The sequence below is a fragment of the Aulonocara stuartgranti genome (genome assembly GCF_965226115.1).
Source record: "Aulonocara stuartgranti genome assembly, chromosome: 6".
Taxonomy (NCBI): Eukaryota; Metazoa; Chordata; class Actinopteri; order Cichliformes; family Cichlidae; genus Aulonocara; species Aulonocara stuartgranti.
In genome coordinates, this window is record NC_138944.1 from 28012471 (window position 1) to 28029413 (window position 16943).

Sequence of the window (16943 nt, forward strand, 5' to 3'; positions counted from 1 at the left end):
TCCCAATTACAGCATCACAGATCCAATTTATATAAGCGAAGGATAATAATGAAATTTAAAGCCTTAAATATGCACTGAGACTCTGGTGAATAATGATATGATGATTTTATCACATAACAAACAGATGTACTGAACAAATTTTTACATTTGCTTTTTTTAAGGATTGCAGTCCAGATGTTTACCAAGCAGTACAGATGATGAATTAATTTGCTATTTATGGTGATTTTCATCAGAAATGCATTCATTAATTACTCACATTTATTACCAGTATACTTATATATAAAAATAATCTTAATATGGGAAGAACTGGCACAAAATGTGCTTTAGATATTGTTGGTGTCCCCCACATTTTCTCAGCTACAAAGGCATATATATATATATAATGTGGACATCAGGCACCATTGCTTGGCATCACATATAAACAAGTGCCTTATTTCAATTCTTCTTCCACCTTTTCTCATTCTTCTCATGTATAACCTTTGCTCGGTTTCCCTTCTTTTCCCCCTTTCAGCTGTTTTTCTCCCAAAACTTATGAAGTCACTCCTACCTTCCACCTCACCTCTGTCACTCCCTTCCCCTGATCCCCCTCCTCTCGTCCTACATCTGCCACATTTAATCCTCCAGCGGGGGATTCAGGTGATAGAAGGTTAAGTTGCTGACAGTGTGTAGTAGGTGTTTTCATAAGTGGCAGCGTGCTGTTACATCGCACTGTGGCCGCACTCTCACTCCGTCAATGTCACCGCTCCTTCACGACGCGTTTCCTCGGCGCGTGTTTGTGCAGACTGCCAGAGTTTATGATGTGGACGACATCTGAGGGAGAGAGACGGATGAGGATGTGTCAAGTGGCTCAGTGGCCCGAGGCTGCTTAGTTAAAAATGTTGTAATGGTGTAATTTTCTGAGAGTGACTCCAGGGAGGAGAGCGATGTGCTAGACAGGGGGAGAATTTAAACGTATGGCCTCTTTAAGCCATTTAATGCATACTTATTGTGACTCTATATTTCACTGAAATTGATGACAGCATTTTGGTAGGATGCGAAAAAGGACATAAAGGTCGATGTCAGACTGTAATTAATGACAGTTTTTAAACCGCATACATCATCCCTTTACAGCAGTTTTTTTAATAAAATATCAATACAGCCAGGCTTTACTTGACTAAAATTACCTGTCACGTGGTAATTATGGGATGGAATGCCATGTCTCAAGTTGTGATTGAACACAGAGTGAGAAGGAAATTAGCCTAACATGCATATTTATTCTCGTATTACCAAATGAAGGATGCAAAAAAAGCCCATTTATCAACAAAAGACACACAATTAAAAAGATTAACTCACACAGTGGAGGGAAGGCTATTTATCCTCACATGAATTCAGCGCCTGCCTTAATACTTTTCATGCTGGACTGGCCTGTGGTATTACTTGACTTCATGGGGCTTTGGGTCTGGAAATTGACTACAGTCTACAGTCATTTAGAGGTCTTATGGCAATTTCGCTGGAGGTTATGGAAGAGAGGAGTTCAGCGAATGGATAAACACCTGTGACATTTCCTTTCAGCGGAATGTTCAAGGTAACTGTTTCCACACTGGGTATTTTTTTCTTTTTTGCTCCTCTATTGCTAGATTTTTAACGCCTCCTCTGAGTGGAAATCCGTCTATGTTATGCCGTTTCGTTTCTTTAATCCTCAATACACACATTTGCTTTTGCCGGGACTTAATTTAGCACGTAGGGGCTTCGGGACATGATTAAATCACAGTACGCTTAAACAGCGCCAAAAGCGGCTTTGAATGTCAATTTTGTCAACATAAATGTACTCTAAACACGATGGTGAATATTAAATTATGCAGAGTTTGATCTTTGGGAAGACAAAAGTCTGTAAGACATAAACAATCCTGTTATCAGTGACCTCTTAAAAACATATGCTGCTCTTCAAGGTTATAGAGGGGGGAAAGAGATAGGTGCTTTTTACAGCCTCTTGGTCTTGAGAAATGCTTTCAGTGTTCCTTTTAAAAAAAAAAAAAAAAAAAAAAAAAGCTCTGACGTCTAATTATAAACTTCCAGAAAAAGCCACTGAAAATAAACTTCTTGGTTTAATGTTTTTCTTTCTTTCCTTCCAGAAATAACACTGCAGAACTGTCAGTGACAGCTCCTTTTTTTGTTGCTCTGAATGGTTAGCTGTCCACGGCCCTGCTCTACTGGCTCACGCCTTCTTATTCTTGCTTCACAGAGCCACATATCCATGTTTCACTCCTTCTGTCACCATCACCGCTGCCACCTCCCCTCCCCAGCTTTCCCCGCTCTGTGCTCACCGTCTACACATCCTTTCAACCTCATCTTCACACACCTTGAGATTGCCTTCCATCAGCTGTGAATGTTAAAAGAGACTAATTTATGACCTAACCCGGGTCCCTCTGCATCAGCACCGAGGAAAGGCAGTCGGTCCGGGCTGCAAGAATGACTCATCTGCTCTCGTTGTTCTGAGTGCTGTCACTAGGTGGCAGCATACACACATGCACCCAGCGCCTCTCTCTCTCTCCCACACACACAATACTGTTTGCCTCATTTGACAATGAGAATTTCAGGCAGCATCCCATAATGAATCAAAATGAGATATTTTTGAGTAATATATATATGTATGATTGTAGTGAATAGAAAAGGCATTGTTTAAGACACACCCCACAAAGTATGTTGAGCTTTTAGCTAAAAATCAGTTATCAAGAATTAGTCTAAGAACAATTCATTTGCAGAGGGTGTAAAGAAAAAAAAGCAAAAGGATAGTGCTCATTAAAGTATGCTATCGCATGCTGGAGTTTTGGGGAGTTTAGCGCACAAGAATCCAGCTGCATGATAGCAAATAAATTGCCTTATTTACACTCTCCACGGGTGGTATATTCTCTCCGCCTAATTATTCCACTGCTCTTAAACTAATTGCCCCCCCCCCCCCCCCCTTGCTATGAAATAAACTGTGCCAAAGATTTTTGGAGCACTTGAACAGAACGTGAATGTTGTTTCATGTCACATGTTTCACCTCCAGCCTGGTGCTCTCCTCAGTCACATTTGCCACATTACTCACTGAGAGGCTTTTTGACTCGAAGCTGCACAACCACAGAGCATGGCTGCATAATTCACAGCCTTGTGTATTTTTAAACTCATCCTTACATTCATAATGCAGAGAAATTTGAATCATGTGACAGTGACACGCTGTTAATCTTTTAGCCTCCGTATCGTGTCTGTGTAGGCTTTGAATCACTGCTAGTTAACGAATACATGGGACACACACACACACACACACACACACACACTTACTCCAACCCTAACCATGACTACTACTTTCCTAATACCCAGATTGGTCTACAGTAATATGTCCCATAATACAATACAAAGTCAGATTTATAAACCTCTGTTCGTTTCCTTCTAAATCTCCACAGGCACAGATGGCCTTGCTCCCTCTCTTGTCTTTCTAACCGAAAGGACTTACTCGATTTGACATCACCTGCTACCAGCTGGCACGTATCCTTTCACCAGCTTTGAATCTGGTCCACCACCCCCCAAACAGGCCAGTGCAGAGGAAATGTGATTTTCATCATCCCGCGCAATTAGCGAGATTTAAAGACGTTTTGTGTCACTGATTGAAAACACCTTCCATTGTTGCTGTAAACAGCGCACAGCGGAGTGAAATCAGGTCGGACATGAATCACCGGCTAGATCTGAACCAGGTTTGAACCCGCGGTCTCACAAGCATATGGTAATCAGGCAGTAATGAACTGTTGTCTGCGGTGTGCGCTGCGAGGTATTCATCCTAACATATTGTAACCGGTCTGTTCGTACCGTGGTGGCATTTGTACTTCACGACACACGTGCACACGCACGTCCCACTCTGCCCCGCTCTCTGGACAGTGAATTATAATTGTAACAAATCGAGCTGAATCGCGCAGGAAAGGGCAGGGTGGCTGTGTCAGCTTGCATCACTCTTTGGAAATGTCACCATTCGTGAGTAAATCTGTCTCAGAGTCACCGCAGAACTTCTTGTAAGTCTCGTAGCCTCACAGTAATATTTTAAACTCACGTGATTTATTTAAACACTCGCGGCGTGTCTGAGGGAAAATCCTAAGCAGTGTGAATACAGTTTTGATTTAGAGACGTTAATATAGTAACCGTTTCCCGACACAGTGTCCCCTGGAGCAAGGATGAGGGATTTATGGCCATCACTGGAGTTGAATGACATTCACATATTTAAAGAAGCTGAAAATAACACTTGAAACCAAAACAAAAAGTGAATGTCATATTTATCATTTTAAATGCAGCTGTGAGAACAACTGTGTATTTATTGCTATGATTATTTATTTAATTATTGTTAGAGAAACCAGTGTGATCTAATGCCAGGCAAAACAACTATAGCTGAGGGAAGCTCATGGTTAGGAGACAGGATGTAAATCTCAGCCTGTAATGTAAGCACCTTCTTTTACCACCCATTATTTCACAATGCCTTTAGTTTTCCCTTAGAGTGTGTGAATGCCACACTGCATCCTGCATTGTCGCTGAATATTACCAGTGAAAGTGAGTTGCTGATGCAAATTAGCTGCATAATAACACATTGTCATGTGAGGGATTCAAGCCGCCATTAAAAGGGAATTCGAGAGCATTCATTCAGAGACACCTATTTCCGAACTGTGCACATTCAGAAATGTCAGAACAGGTGAAGCTGGCGGTGGTTTGCATCTTACTCATTCCCCGCAGTTTCCTTTTAATGCATTATATCAGTCACATAAGTGCCTTTTATAGAAGGAATTTGTGCCATATAAATGAACTTGGCAAGCCTCTCCTTACTTTAGAGACTCGGTCTTTAATCATGAATTAAGCTCGAAGCGTTCTTTGATTAAATCAAGGCTCCTGCGTGTTTGTTAAAGAGGACTGAAGTATTGGGCAATGTGATGTTGATCCCTGCAATCAAACCCACTGCTGTTAGAAAATAATCAGCTACATGGACACAGTTCAAGTGGAAAATCAATGTGAAATTCCTTGCTGATTTCTTGAACTTATTAACCACGACTCTGTGTGCCAGCCGATGAGTGCTCACCGTGATAAAGACTCAAATCACTGCAAGAATGAAATATTACTTTTTGTTTTGTGTGCTTCTCCAGTACAGCAGTATTTTGAAAATCGTGATGCATGCTTTCCTGTGTGCTTTCTGCTGCAGTTTGCTTAGCTCTGTGCTACAGTACGGCTCAATAAAGAGCTGACATACTGATACTGTATTGGCAACCAGTCTTTTTCTTGTTGCCCCATCTTAATACCATAGAAATTGTGTTAGGATTATGCATAAAGCGCTTTTTAGACACAGATTTGCATGTTTGGATTAGTAAAGCCTTGTAATGGAGGCTTGCAGAAAGCTACCATCTTGTTCTGACACATATTGAAACAGTGCGAGGCTGCTTTTCCTTTTAACTACCAGACGTATTCATCTGTCCGTCTGCCAACTCAGATAATTTCTGAGGAGAATTTTGTTCACTTGCTTATAAACACAGGAAGGCGAGGGAAGAGTCTCCCATTTTTAATTATCAACCTCGGTAACCAATCTCCTTGCCTCTACAATATCTTTTGAACAACCACTACATCAAATGGGCTCATTTGCATTTGAGGCGTTGAGAAAATTGAGCGAGCGATGCATGATATTCTGTATGTATGCACCCTTTAGTGACACCCAACCAGATTTCAATATACTGCAAACACAAAATTTACACAAATATATGGAAGAAAATACAAATCGCGTTGATTATCTCGTGTGTTAAAATCAGCTTGCCACAGACTTGACAGAGGAAAGACAGGCTTCCTGTTAGGATTAAATTTTGCATTTAAACAGTTTTTTTTTTTCAGCCACTGGAAGGCACAGCTGTCAAAGTCACAGATCCCAGCGACACCAAATGGAAAGTTCCAGGATTTCTCATCGCTGCACCTTCTTTCCCTCAATCCATCTCACTTAGATTTAGCCGAGATAATGTGATGTGCCTTTAACCATAACTCATGCCTGAATCCAGCCGCTAAGGCACAAATTATATGTACAATAGATATAACCAAAAGTTAATGACGTATGAGAATATCAGCCAGGCTTGTGTTTATTGCAGTTAGTGAAAGAAGCATTTCTGCTTTTGACATCAGTGCATATTGCCTGCTGACAAAGCCCTAATGTGCCTGTTATCTGTCAGAAAAGAATTAAAAATAAAACAAGGCGACCATTAGCTTAGCAGAGATTTTTATAACATATACTACACATTTTTATATCCATGTATCATGATTCAAATGACCAAGGCTGACATCTGATGCAACTGCAGGTAACATAAGCTGCAGGTGCTGAACTGTGAACCTGAAACAGTGGTAGCAGGTATGAAGAGTGGCCGCTCACTAAAAAATGAGAGGTTACATCTGGAAAGTTTTGCGTTCTGTTGGCAGATACACCAACTGACTCTTTTTGGACACAATGTGCACATACTCATGATACTGTTGTTATGGTGTGTATACTATTCACACTTCCGGCATGCAGTGAGTAATATTAACATTCATTTGTCCACAGCTCACTGTCCACTTCAGAAATCTTTCACATTTCTTCCGCTTCTTAGCTCTCTCTCACTCTTTTTTGTTTTTGTCTCCACTTACTGAAGGACAGGACAACTCCGCAATGCCACACTTCCCTCATCAGCTGTTTGCTAGCCTTGTCTGTGTGGTTTTTCCACTCATGCCACCTGTTGAAGATTAATTTAAACATACAGAAAAAGCCTCCATAAGAATTAAGAGGGCAAGAACCAACCAGGTGCTGCAAATCAAATGGAACTGATTAATTGAGCAGTGTGAGCACCTTTGTCAAAGCAGAAATGTTGCCAGTCAGTAAGTTCATGACAGTACAGTTAGATAAAGACTGTACATATGGCTTGTTTGTTGCCGTATCCAGGCCATGTTCTTCTCTCTAAGAAGAACATGACAGCCTGGGTTAGGTTTGCAAAAAACAAGAACACAACACTGGAAAAGACTTCTGGAACAATGTCTTTTAGACAGACAGGACTAAAGTGGGGATGTGTGGTCATAATAAACAATGTTATACGCATACCAACTATTAGGCACGGTGGTGGACGGGTGATGGCAGTTACCAGACCTGGGCACCTTGCAGTCATTGAGTTGACCATGAAACCTCTGAATATTAAAGTATTTTCGAGTCAAATGTGAGGCCGTGTGTCTGACAGCCAAACGGTCAAAACTGATTCATGCAAGAGGACAATGATCCCAAGCACACCAGCGGTGGGACTTTAAGAGAGCTGTGTGTAAATAAATGGATGCAAACCTCAGTGAATGGAAGCGGCGCTGTAAAAACGAGTGAGTCAAAATTGCTCCACAACAAGAAATGTATTAGTGTTTTTATAAGGCACTCATTCAGTGGAATGATGAGGTATACCTAGCTACTCATAGGTTTGCATAGAGGCCTATGAAAACCTGAATATCCACAAAACTGAACAAAAAGCATCTAAAGCGACACATGGAGTTAAGCTGAACTTTACTGTCTGGTCACAGCTTCCTGCAGTCTAATTTTTAATATTGATTTATTGTTAAAAAAAGACAATCTAAATTGCAGCTTTAACTTATAGGATATATCCCACACCGGGGTAAAAGTGTGAGATAGATAAGATGTTCTCCATGAGGCAACTGTGCTAAAGTCCCTCTGATGCTGGTCAAGACACTACAGTAACCACTTTAAGACACCACATATTGATGTCTTCATTTTAATAAATGTAAATAATAAATTATATGTCAAAGATGACAGGATAGGTTGGTGTAGCGTTTGTAGTTGTCAAAAACATAACTCCAATCCTCCGTGCCCATCAAAAAAAGTTTCATAGAGAAATGACCCAGAGGTGTTGTTTCCAGCCTGAAGAGAGACTTGCAAATTCAAATGTAGTTTGGATGTGTGATTCCTACTGTGGTTCAGAGCATCTCTGTGGGTGCCAGACACAGCACATTTGTATTCCTCTCAGCAAAACAAATGCAGTGATGGCTGTGGGAATTTTGGTGCTGTGTGTAACCTCGGAAAACATGAATAATGCGTCTACCGCTTTTAGGAGAAGAGACGAAACAACCAGAAGCTTTATGATCGTAAACGATATTCAAATAGAAATAATAATGAATATTTTAATGAGCATTAAAAGTACACACTGATATACGGGAACACATACATACACAATTATTTCATCATGAATCCCCTGCTATTTCATGCTATTACAAAATCTAAATACCACGAGTTTCTTCATTCAGCCAATAAACAGATACATATTAAAAAGCCAACAGAGTGAATAAAATGAGCTCTGAGAGTTTCCCACGGAACAATTAACCTTCCCGACAGGTGGTGTGATATTACCGTATGAGCTATAGTCGCTTTGCTAACATTCACAACAATGGCAGAACATCTAAGCATGTGCACATTAGATGAGTAGTGGGGAGCAATAACAGGTTGACAGAAAGCAGAGGTGCTCACAGCCATATGGTTCCGTTTACACGAATCCCCTCAGCAGCGTGATGTCATTATACAGCAGCATCACGGAGGAAGCAGGTTCACTCTGAAAGAGTCGTGCCTGAACCTCTATTCATCGATTCTTGAAGCGCGTTCGCAGTATTGGCAGGTAAGACAAATCCAAGCCAAATTAGTTTATCAACTCATTGATGGTTTAGGCGAGAAACCAAACCACACACACATACACGCAGAAGCTGAACACATCCATCAGAAACCCAACACTTCGACCTGGTCTTCTCCCCTGGCAGCAGCAGCATGGGTTATTTAGACAAACCAATATAAGCCTCCATACATACACATTCATGAATATTCTGGTCAGGTCCGAACCAGTGGACAGTCAGTACCTTGCTCAGAGGACGCCCAGGAGGTCACAGAGGAGCCAATCAAGTCTTAGCGTGAGGGTCACCGGTGATTATGATGCAGGGGCATAGTTCTCATTACAATCCGCTAAGGCGAGACAGCATGACATGGGCCACAGCTTGGTTACTCATTCCTTACAGTTTCCTGCTCTTTATGCCTTGAAACCTGGTTTAAAAAGAAAAAAATATCACAATGTAGGAAAGTGTAGCCAAGCAGGCGTTAAAATGAAATGGGTCACGCCTGGGAATGATTTCCTTTCTTTTTTTCTTGCATAAGTGATTTCAAAGCACTCCCTTTAACTCTATCAGAACTAAACAACAGTGAGGAGTCACAAATGAATCTATCAATCCATTTTTGTAAACATTTTTTAAGTATAGATAGTGATTCAAGAAGTTAGGAGCTGTTTACAGTCTCTTTTTTTTAACTGAGTAAACACAAATAAACATTTTTACGATTTTATGCATATTATGGCAAATAAAAAAAGAAAGATAAAATACAAATTAAAAAGTGGTGATTTGGACAGAGTCAGGTTATTTTTCGCCCCAGTTTCTCCAGCAAGCAGCAAACTCCTGGGAAGAAGAAGAATGAAGCTTAAATGGCAAAAAACTGCAGTTCCTCAAATGTCTACCTGAGGCTGGCTCCAAAAGTGAGTGAATCCCCAAAGACCCAGTGTTAAAATGCCCACCTATACAGAAAAAATAAATGACACATAATAATAAATGGCACTTTCCCTGCTGGGACTGCTGTAGAGGGAGAAATGTATTGTAACGTTCACAAGAACCAGACGGTTGGGGTCTCAGTTTGTCCGTTTATTCGGCACATAAGCCAGCGGGTTGTTAACTCAGGGGGAAGCGCTCTCGAACTACACCTCTCTTCAGCCTGGCACACACACAGAACAACCAGGTCCCCCCACCCCTTCCTGTACACCACCCTCACTACTTCCTGCAGCCCAACCAAACATGAATCTTAAAGGAACAACAACAGTGTGCAGAGAAAACCAACATGTCACTGTCCAGTAACACTTAACCATCGTTACACTGCCCCCCCAGCAATAAGTTCCTCGTCCCCGAGGGAACGACACAGTCTCTGAGGCGGGTCGGTAGCCTACGTTCCCTCCTTGACCTCCTGAGCCCCTGAGGAGGACGCGGAGCTTCGGGGCTTTGGGGTGAAGAGTCCGAGGGGGGGGGAACGCAGCCCCGGTCGGGGGCCCCTCTGAGCAGGGTCATGGACGCTCTGTACACGTCCCTCTGGAAAGGAGGGGAGGGACTGTCCTCTGTAGGGGGCCATCCGGTCTCTGTGCAGCGCTACTATCCTCCCCCTAGGAGGCAACTGCACCCTGTAAACAACCTCCCCCACTCGCTCTAGGACGCTGCAAGGCCCCACCCAGCTGCTATCCAGTTTAGGACACCGTCCCTTCTTCCTCTTTGGGCTGTAGACCCACACCAGCTCCCCAGCACGGAAGTGCCTCCCTTTAGTGGTGATGTCGTAATTCCTCTTTTGGCGCAGGCCTGCCTTCGCCAGCTGCTCTCGGGCGTAGGAATGTGCAGAATCCAGCCGGTCCTGCAGCTTCCTTGCGTAGTCCCGGCCCGGTGGTGCCTCTGGCGCGTCCGGGGGTTTCCCAAAAGCCAACTCTGCAGGAGTTCTCAGCTCTCTCCCTAACATGAGCAGGGCAGGCGTACATTGGGTGGAGTCCTGCACTGCCGACCTGTAGGCCATGAGGGTAAGGGAAAGATGGTAATCCCAGTCCCGTTGGTGTTCTGAGGTAAGGATGGCTAGCTGCTGGGCCAGCGTCCTGTTAAACCTTTCCACCAGCCCATCGCTTTGGGGGTGAAGTGGGGTGGTGCGGGTTTTCTTAGTCCCAAGGCGTTCACACATGGCAGCAAATACCTTGGACTCAAAGTTACGCCCCTGGTCACTGTGGAGGGTCTCTGCTGTTCCAAAGCGGCTGAACATCCCCTCCACTAATACATCAGCGACCGTCTCAGCCTCCTGATCTGGGATGGCGTATGCTTCCGGCCACTTGGTAAAATAGTCCATGGCCACAAGAACATAGCGGTTTCCTCTGTCTGTGCGAGGAAATGGGCCCATGACGTCCACAGCTACTCGCTCCATTGGGGCTCCTGCTGGTTGCTGCTGAAGCTGAGCCCGGGACTGGTCTTGTGGCCCTTTGTGTGAGGAACATGCATCACAGCTGCGGCAAAAGTCCTCCACATCCCTCCGCTGTTGACCCCAGTAATAGCCCTGGCGGAGGCGGCGAAGAGTCTTGGAGACCCCAAAGTGGCCAGAGCCAGTGCTCCCATGGCAGGCTCCCAGCACAGCTGACCTCAGCGACCTTGGCACCACAACCTGCCACCTCTCCTCCCCCGTGGCAGGATCCTTCCAGGCACGCTCCAACACCCCCTCCTTCAGCCTGAGAGCTGCAAACTTGGCCCACAGCCCCCTGGTACAGATGGAAAACCCAGTGACCTCATCCCAAAGGGGTTGCTCCCCCTTCTCCAGCCACTGCAGGACCGGCAGCAGGTCTGTGTCTTGTTCCTGCCGTGCCCTCCACTCCGCTGCATCCACCACCAGAAGAACCCTGCAGGCGAGCTGTGCTGCTCCGTCTATTGTCGTGAGTTCCCGCTCTATTTCCTCTCGCTTCTCACAGTAACGGCAGCCAGCTGCAGCACATGGGCGGCGAGAGAGGGCGTCTGCGTTAGAATGGTGCGTCCCTGCTCTGTGCTCCACGGTGAAATTGAAGGCTTGGAGCTCCTCCAGCCAGCGAGCCACCTGTCCCTCTGGCTCCCTGAAAGACATCAGCCACTGAAGGGCAGCATGATCAGTTCTGACAACAAATGCTGTGCCGCACAGGTAGTATTTAAAGTGTCTCACCCCCGCCACCACAGCCAACAGCTCTCGTCGTGTGACACAGTAGCGCCGCTCGCTCCTGTTCAGGACCCGGCTGAAGTACGCCACCACCTTCTCCCCTTCCGGTCCAACCTGCGACAACACCGCTCCCAGCCCCACATTACTTGCGTCAGTGTCCAGGACAAAAGGCAGGGCGGGGTCAGGGGGGGCAAGGACTGGGGACTCTGTCAGCGATCTGCGGAGGGTGTCGAACGCCTGCTGACAGTCCTGGGTCCAGATGAAGTCACGGTCCTTCTGCAGCAGGTGGAAGAGTGGTGCGGCTATGGAGGAAAAGCCCTTCACAAACCTCCTGTAATAAGACGCCAGTCCTAGGAAGCTTTTGAGCTGTTTCTGGTCTGCTGGTGTGGGCCACTCGGTAATGGTGTGAATTTTTTCCTCCAAAGTGCTGATGCCCTCACGACCCAGCTTGTGGCCCAGAAACTCCACCTCCCTCCTCATGAAGTGGCACTTGTCGGGATGCAGCTTCAGGCCTGCAGCCGCCACCCTCTCCAACACTTGTCTCAGGGCATCCAGGGCAGCATCAAAGGAGCTCCCGTGCACTAGAAGATCATCCAGGTAAACCAGACACCGTTGCCGTGGGACGCCAGCCAGCACACTGTCCATGAGCCTCTCGAAGGTCGCAGGAGCTTTGAACTGCCATAGTCCCCTGTTAGTGCAGAAGGCTGTCTTCGGTCTGGATTCCGGGGACAGTGGCACCTGCCAGTAGCCACTCCGCAGGTCCAGGGTGGAAAACCAGGAGGACCCGGCTACTAAGTCGAGGGACTCATCAATCCTGGGAAGGGGGTAAGAGTCTTTCTTCGTCACTTTGTTGAGTGGTCTGTAGTCCACACAGAAACGCATCCTAGGACTTTTTTTCTTAGGCACCATCACCACCGCGGAGGCCCACGGGCTATCAGATGGTTCTATGATGCCCACCTTCATCGTTTCACACAGCTCCCTGTCTGCAGCCTCCTGATGAGCCAGGGGCAGGCGGCGGGGGCGCACTTTAATAGGCTGGGCATCCCCGGTCTCAATGACGTGCTCTACCAAGTGTGTCAAGCCAACATCACTTTCTTTCAGGGCAAAAATGTCACTAAACTCTTTTAGTACCTGCCATAGACTCTCTTGCTGCTGTGGAGTCAGCCCCTCACAGTTCTTTGACCAGATACTCCTCACTGCTGAGAGCCTCTCCTCCTCCTCCTCCTCCGCTCGCTGTTCTGCTGGTGGGTCTGCAGGGGTCTCTGCGGTGGAGGTGGACGCCGCGGCAGATGCTGTGCAGACCGGGGGAGGAATAAGCGGCACCTTCTTCCCATCAGAGAGTACGAGGAGGCCTTTGCCTAAGTCCAGTACACCACCAATGGCTCGTAAAAAATCCAGCCCAAGGATGCAGGCGTCCTGCACGTCAGCCACCCAGGCAGCATAAGACACACCGAGGTCCCCCACCTTGAACTGGAACACTCCCTTCCCTCTCATTGGGGCCAGATCACCGGTCACAGTCTTAAGTTGCACGTTAGTCGGTTGTACAGCAGCTCCGGTTGGGACAATATCGGGTCGGACCAGCGTTGCATTGGATCCCGTGTCCAGCAGGGCCGTACAGGACACCCCCGCAATCGTCACTGGAACATGGCAAAAGCCGCCAACCTGGGTCCAGCCCACAGTGATGGCCGCACCGGGTGGAGGTGGCGGTGGTGTGGGGATGTCGTTCTCCCAGGCCCGTGTACTCCCGCCTACACGGGCCCATGGGCGTTTCCCTGAACCGCTGCAAGCTTGGGGCACTGCCTGATGAGGTGTCCGACTTGTCCACATCCCCAGCAGCTCTGAGGTCGGCGGTGTGGGCCAGCCCAAGGGGAAGGCGACTGCAGCGAAGCTGTCTGCACCAAACTGCACAGGCCCGCTGGCGTCTCCATCTGTTCCACAGGTGCTGACACAGCCCTCACCACGTGTGCGTTGTCAGCGCCCCCAGAGGATCCTGCAAGCATCTCCCTCTCCAACGCTAGCTCCAGGGCTGCACTGAGTGTGGCCGGCCGAGCAAGCTGAGTTTGCATGCGGAGCTCTTTAGGGCTCAGGGCCTGCAGGAACTGGTCCCGAGCTAACTCCGCCCTCCGGCAAAGGCACTCGACTTCATGGGCCAAAATGCGGAGGGGCTCACCTGGCAATCTGCGTCTGTTGTGGAACTCCGACCTCAGCAGCACTGGTTGGTTATACTGCCCGAAGCGCCTCTGAAGTGCTCCGACCAGAGCATTATAATCTCCCCTCTGCTCCTCGGTCAGCAGCAGCAGGCATGCAGCTGCATCCTCACACAGGCACAAAGCCAATTGGAGAGCTTTATGTTCCTCAGACCAGCCAGCTGCAACAGCTAACAGCTCGAACTGTGCGATAAACACTTCCCATGGCGTCTTGCCGCTGAACTTAGGCGTTTTTATATTCGCTGCAGCTTGCTGGGCGCCGCCATGTTTGTTTACATCACGTGACGGCGCGCCAAGCGAGGTCGACTCCTTCCCGCCGGAATCGCGGCCGCTGTGCGAACAGTTCCCGAGCCTAGTCAAACCTGGAGAAAATCCAGCCTCGGCAGACAGCCGCAGCGCCGTTTCCCTCACTCCATGGGCGGGCGAGCGCGGACGAACCTCCCTCTCCTCCCTCTCCTCCGTCTCCTTCTTAATCCTGCCCGGCAACATCCTCGTCTCGTAACGGCAAGCGTCGCCGGCAACAGGGTGTCGGGCGTTCTGGGGTTCTTTTTTCTTTCTTCACTTCTGACACCAATGTAACGTTCACAAGAACCAGACGGTTGGGGTCTCAGTTTGTCCGTTTATTCGGCACATAAGCCAGCGGGTTGTTAACTCAGGGGGAAGCGCTCTCGAACTACACCTCTCTTCAGCCTGGCACACACACAGAACAACCAGGTCCCCCCACCCCTTCCTGTACACCACCCTCACTACTTCCTGCAGCCCAACCAAACATGAATCTTAAAGGAACAACAACAGTGTGCAGAGAAAACCAACATGTCACTGTCCAGTAAGACTTAACCATCGTTACAGTATTTTTATAAGTACCAATTCCTATTGTATTAATGCTTAAATGCACCAATTATTATGTATGGGTGGTTTTACAGAGAGCTGGCTGATAGAGCTGGCTGAGTAATATTTCTGCTCATTCGAGTCTCTAAACTGCATCTTTACAACTGTGTTTGTGGCATTGGTGCTTTTTGAAAGTTTTTTTTTTTTTAAACATGGTTCACTGTGTCATTAATGCTGACAACCTACTCAGGAAGACGCTGTATTTGAATGTTCCTAAGCATTGCTTAGCAGATATCTGTGCCTGTCTAATGCATCCATACAGTTGATGGATCCAGCCGGCTAACCAAAGTCACTAGCACTGGCTGAAAATTCGAACCTGCCAACCCAGTTTGGCTACTTTTTAGGATATTGTCCATCATGATGTTGCAATTACACATGCAAACAGTGGAGATTCACATTCGACACTGGATTTGTTCCAGTGCTCGTGTGGTCTGAGCAGGATGGTGTCCACCTTGCATCGAGCTCGTAATGCAGCTGAACAGTTGGGAAACAGTGCACATGTATTGTACAACTATATCTTGATGAGGAAAAAAAAAAAGAGTTTTTTGTCTTTTTGTCCAGACTTTTTTGAAGAGTTTTTATTCAGCATGATTTATGTTACTGTGAAGTTTTCATCTGTTAGTGACCATGAAAATTACAATTATGCCTCCATCTCCATTATTTAGATAATCTGGTCTTGTTTCAAGATAGCTGCTTATTTTGTTACAAGACTTGCTGCTAGACAGGCTTTAGCTACATTTGTCTCTTACACACAATCAGTGATTTTTTTTTTCAAATTTTCATCCTAAGCCAAGTTATTCCTTGCTATAACCTTCAAAACAAAAGTGGTATTATCGTCTGCATTTTAGACGTGTGACAATCATGGCAACAATGTAGAATTAATAAAATCCCAGTCACATAGAGACTGGTTTTAGACCATCATGCTAAAGCCCCAATCATGCAGACCTAGAGACTGATACTTCTTTTGCTCATTGACTGTCATCATTGCTGAGCGATGCAATCTCTTCAACTGCTGAACATTTGCTGTCTACCTGTTTTACTTTGCTTCTACCTTCTTTTTTTTGTATGTCTAAATAACTGAATAATTTTTGACATTTATCACAACAAAATATTCTGTTCAAGTGTCAAAATAAACACCAACTAAACCATTAACAAGCATTAGATCAATGCCAGCACAGCCAATACATTTATCAGCGAATTTTCAAAGTACATATCATCAGTTCTGTCATCATGTGATAAAAAGCTGGAAAATTTCTCACATTACTGATCATATTGCTCCTGTTAGAACTATAAATGCACGTTCCACGTAAAGCTTCCTGGAGAAAAACAGCGACAAGGTAACGATGTACAAATAATTAGTCACCAGAGATGGGCAGTAACATGTTACTTGTAACGCGTTACTATAATCTGATTACTTTTTTCAAGTAACAAGTAAAGTAAGGGATTACTGTTGCAAAAACGGTAATTACTGCGTTACTAAAACCGTGATTTTTTGCGAGAATGTCTCATGACAGTGACGGACGCGAGTGCGCCGTTAGTGACAACAGCTGTGTGCAGATCAACAATGGATCGTATATCGATTGTGGGAGAGAGTATGAGCGTGCAGCGTTTAAAGCGTGGAAGTACTGACCTTACTTTGAGTTTGATTCCATAAAAAGTGACAAAAACATTATTGTCCGTTGTGCGTGGGAAGAAAACTTCTTTTTACAGCGAAAAAACCCCCAAAACTTCTAAGCAAGCACCGAGTAGCTACGACGGAATGGGAAATTCACAGAGAAACTCGCGGATTCTTCTACTGACCGCGGCACACCTGCACCAGGGTAAACCTCCGCCTACCCTACTCCTGCTTTACGGGTGAAAATAGAGCAACAGGACCGCTGAGTCTTTGACTTTATTTATTTTCTGCTGTGTTTTACTTGCATCTATTTGAAAGAGTGAGTGTAAACACAAAAAATATTTTATTTTATGTGCTGGAATGTGTCAAAAATAGGTTTAAATGTTAAACTAATTTATTCAAGTCAGAGAATGTTGCAGATAATTAAATTTTTGCTTGATGCATAAAGTTAAAAGATTAAAAT

General features: G+C 45.7%; 1 long non-coding RNA gene across 1 annotated transcript; it reads right to left on the reverse strand.

Moving 5' to 3' along the window:
* Positions 1–558: 558 nt before the first annotated feature.
* Positions 559–16633, reverse strand: LOC309707798. The gene is made up of 3 exons (XR_014277077.1): positions 16496–16633; positions 8890–9070; positions 559–810 (listed from the first exon to the last, which is right to left on the reverse strand). It is a non-coding gene; the product is annotated as an uncharacterized lncRNA (long non-coding RNA).
* Between the last annotated feature and the right edge of the window lie 310 nt (positions 16634–16943).